The following is a 4,959-nucleotide window of genomic DNA, read 5'->3' on the forward strand; positions in this document are numbered from 1 at the left end:
ATTACCACTACCACTTCCTCTCTAATCACTGGAAACCTAGCACTTACAAGAATACCTTACTGGGTCTCTACTCTAAGGATCTTATGGAGTCCACAAAAATATCTACACCAACATCTGAGCCCTTCTGTTAACCGTCACCCACTGCTACATTCCTCACAGCTGTGTACGGCACATGTATGATCTTTCATGCATCACTCAGTCAACCCTGATTCTCCTCTTCCTGAACTATAAACAACAATAATTCTTTCCTAGTTCATTCAATCAAGTGCTTGGCAGTTGGCACCATTTCTGCAGGTTTTATCAGCTCAAATAGTACTTACTGCACGATGTTCTTCAAATAACCATGCCAATTTTATCTTAAATGCTTAGCCCTTGCAGTCCCTATCTTAGGATTCACAACTGCAAAAGAATTAAACATAATGACATGACTTAAAAATAAACTATCTCAAAAAATATCAACCTTCTCAAATATACTGGGTTATTTCCCAACAACTCTACACCGCCTATCTCCACATAAAAATCTATGAATAAGCCAAAACACAGCATCCCCTCTGGATTCAATTTGACCGGAGAGGTCAACCCCAAAAATATCGCTAGTGCTCCACTAACTGTCTCCATCATAACATCTGATACAACAAGATTAAACTTCTTCTCATTCTTTATTTCTGTACTTATAACTCTTTATTTCAATTACTTAATTTCAATGAGTAATCTCAATTGCAATAAAATTCCCACAAATAAAGATCTAGCAGTGAAAACCATAAGCTAGCATTTTACAACTAGAAGTAGCAACAACCCCAACTGCATCCTCAGGAAGAAAACTGGTACCTCCCTCACCATCTTGAATTACCCACTCCCCTGTATTAACCGAATTAAATTTCCTATTTGTTCATACTTTATCAATAAAATGTATTGATAAAGGTAATAATGAATTTCAAATATTAGACCTCATGTCTTGAGATAATCTTCTGCAGCCATAGCAGTAGTGTGATCAAACACTATTGCTAATGTATCCCCTAAATAAACCAAAAATACTATTAAAACTAAAAATGAACCACCAAAACTTCGTACAATAGCGCATCCAACCCTACTGCTAACAATTAAGGCCAACTCTGCATAAATAAGTAAAGGTTTTTCAGAAAACTAACAAAACCTATAAAAAAATATTTAGGAATTCTGATGATAAACATTGTTCTTTTACTATGTGGAATCTAACCTTGACTAATGACATGAAAAACCACTGTTGTAATTCAGCTATACAAACTAATGACAAATACCCATAAACTGTCAAAATAATTGACCTTCCAGCTCAATCCAGTATTTTATTCTGATGAAATTTTGTCTCCTTACTAGAAATTTGCCACATCTTACAGGTTATTACTGGATTATTTCTAGCAATACATTATGTGGCGGATAACAGCATTTTCATCAGTCACATTTATTTGCCATGGTGCATCAGTATTTTTTTTATCTACTTATACTTACATGTCAGATAAGAATTTTACTATGGATCTTATATGTTGGGAGAAATTTCTGGAACATTGGAGTAATTTTATTCTTCATGGTAATAGCCACAGCTTTCATAGAATATGTCCTACCATGAGGACAGATGGCCTTTTCAGGTGCTGCAGTTATCACCAACCTACTTTCAGCTATTCCTTACATGCGCTAACTTTTTTTTGTTTGTTTGTTTTGTTTGTTTGTTTTTGGTTTTTCTCCGGTACCAGGAACCGAACTCACGACCTTGCACCTGCCAGGCAGGTGCTTTTTGCCGCTGAGCTAAATCCCCAGCCCCCACATGCGCTAACTTAGCAGAATGAATTTGATATCAATTTTCAGTTGATAAAGTAACCTTAACATGATTTTTTGCTTTTCATTTTACTACTTATTATCACAGCTTTAGCAATAATTTATTCCTTCATGAAACTGGATCTAACAATATTATTCTTCAGGCATCAACTCAGGTAAAATTTCATTTTATCCATACTATACACTTAAATATATTGTTGGTATTCTATTCACTGTTAACTTTACTAATTTTAGTTTCAGCCTTGCCAGACTTGTAAGAGACACAGATAATTGTATAGCTACATGCCCACTTAGCACTCTACATATTAAACCAGAATAGCTCATATTCACATATGTAATCTTACATTTTACCCCCAAATAAACGTGAAGGGGCCTAAGCACTAATACTTTCTACCCTAATGTTAGCTATCATTCCTATACCCTTCACTCATCAGAATGAAGCATAACATTTGGTCCTTTGAGTCAATGCCTATCTGAATTCTAATCGGGTATTTACGTGTACTAACATGGATTGGAAGCCAGCCGGTAAAATACCCATTTACTATCACCGGTCAACTAGCATCGATTTTATATTTTTCTATTATTTTAATCTTTATACCATTAATAAACCTACTAGAGTATAAACTACTAAAATGATAAGTGTTTGTAGTATAACTATTACTCTGGTCTTGTAAATAAAAAATGGAGAATTCATCTCCATAACACATCAAAATCAAGCAAGAAGCTTACTGCTCTACCACCCACATCCAAAGCTGTAATTCTAATTAAATTATTCCCTCACTAATATTGTATTCATGTATTGTACAATTTTACAAACATATTCCATACTATTCTTTATGTACTTTGTGCATTAATGAACTGCCCCATGAATCATGTAACAAATATTATAAGTACAGGTATTATACTACATAAAACATAATACATAGAATCAACATTAAAATAATAACCCCAAGCTAGTACATAGAACTAAGACAATATATAACCCATAAACTTATTTATCTATACTATAACTCAAAACCATATGAAAATTATAAACCCAAGTAATCTATTAATTTTACTTAGGACATACATCTTGTTAATCAGCCATTAGAAAGAGAGAAACAGATGACTCAGAAAACCACAGAAGTGTGGGCCAGGTAGTCCTTGTGGCAGATGTTGCTAACCTGCATGATTAGCTTGGCTTAGAATTTGGGACAGTCAGAGATCTGATGGCTAGAGCGCCCACGGAAGGCATACCCCTTCTCTCCTATGCCACCCAACATGAATTCGTCCTTGTAGTGCCGATCTTGCAGCACTGGTGGCACCTTTTGTTTCCCCTCTAAAAGTAGGGTCTTGAAGTCAGTCCGGACTGCCTCATCACAGGCCTTGTTGATGAAGGGGGTGACAACACCTGCACTTCCTGAGCTCGCAATACGGCTCACCAGGAGCACATAATCCTCAGTTTCCTTGGGCATGTCGAAGTTGATGATGTGCTGGATGGCAGGGAAATCCAGGCCCTTGGAGACCATGTTTTTCTTGCTCTTCTGGGACGCTTCAATGGCATTGGTCTGTTCTTCCTGGTCTCTGTCCCTATGGGTGGCCACAGCCTCAACCCTCTTGAGAAGCAGGTAGATGTAGATGGTGTCTATGTTTGTTTCCTTCTCTGCACAGATGAGCACAGGTGGAGCTGTCTTGTGCAGGTAATCAAGTAGGTGCACCATCTTAGCCTCCTCCTTCACGTGTTCTACCTCCTTATGACATCCCGACTGGCAGCCCCGGGGCCCCCACATTGATAGTGGTAGGCTTTACTGGGGCACTCTTGGCAAAACTCTGCATCTTCTTTGGCATGGTGACACTGAAGAACAGAGGGTGCCATTGGCCCTTAAAATAGGAGAAGATGGTATAGACGTCACCCTCAAAGTCCATGTCTGTCATGCAGTCAGCCTCATCCAGGACCAGGTAGTGACAGACATCTAGGCTGACCATCTTCCCATGGCCAAATCCACGAGGTGCTCAGGAGAGGCTGCCATCGGCCACCATCAGCTCTTTGGACCTGCTCCCAATGCAGAGAGCACAGCACAGGCAGGGTGAACCATCCTTCTGCAGCAGGTGGCAGTAATATTGCAGAATGGTCAAGTTTGCAGCTGTTGGGGTATATGGCAGTTGTGTGTTTATCTTTTCAAAGAAACTGCACATTGCTTTCTAAAGTGGTACCATTTTACATTCCCACCAGCAGTGTATAAGAGATTCATTTCCTCTGCATGCTCAGCATGTTTGGAAAAGCTGAGGAGCAGGTGAGTTTGAAGATTCAGTTGTAGCTTTTCTTCTGCCTTCATTTCTTTTTAAACACCGAGATTCTGTCCCTACTTTGGTTCAGATAGGAGGTGATATTAGTGATGACTGCCAACTGGTATCTAAGTAAAACAGTGCATCAAGAATTTTCCTCTAAAATGACAAGAAAGAAAAATTCATATACTAGACTTCCTAGTCAATTTTAAATAATGTCAAGAAAGAGCCATCTTCCCTGAGGTTTGTGAGTGCTGTGTGATAGGAATCAGGTAGCCACCTTGATCAGTCCTAAGTGCCCACACATTCAGGCCCAGTCAGGGAGATAGGAGAGACCTTCACCATACTTTTTTAAAATTAAGTTTATTGATATAATATAAATATACATAATGATCACATTCATCATAGGGAATTTGTACCTACACATGATATATCCTGGTTCCTCTTTTTTCTCCCAATCCCTTCCCCACCATCCAATCCCACTTCCCCTCCTTATTTACAAAGCTTTGTTTCCATTTTATTCTTCTTTTATCGTTTTTTCTTTTTTCCCTTCCTTCCTTTCCTCCTCCCTAGTTCCACTTTCTTTTGAACAATTTTTTTCCTATTTCACAATACCTGTGATACACTTTGGTCTTTATTTATCCTTTCAGTTCCTCACACCAAAAAAACAATTTGATATTTACACATATGTGTCCAGTTTATCTCACTTCAAAGTATGGTCTCTAAGTGCATCCATTTACCTATAAAAGTCTCCAGTTTATCCTTCTTTATGGCTGAGTAGTACTCTATTGTATAAAAAAAAATCTGTTTTATCCATTTCTGATGGACATTTGGGTTGTTTCCAAGATATAGCTATTACAGACTGTGCTGCTATAAACATCGGTG

General features: G+C 38.1%; 1 pseudogene; it reads right to left on the reverse strand.

Moving 5' to 3' along the window:
* Positions 1–2,918: 2,918 nt before the first annotated feature.
* Positions 2,919–3,774, reverse strand: LOC102010378 (annotated as a pseudogene).
* Positions 3,775–4,959: the final 1,185 nt, after the last annotated feature.

The sequence above is a fragment of the Chinchilla lanigera genome, unplaced genomic scaffold (genome assembly GCF_000276665.1).
Source record: "Chinchilla lanigera isolate Chin_1 unplaced genomic scaffold, ChiLan1.0 scaffold00021, whole genome shotgun sequence".
Lineage (NCBI taxonomy): Eukaryota > Metazoa > Chordata > Mammalia > Rodentia > Chinchillidae > Chinchilla > Chinchilla lanigera.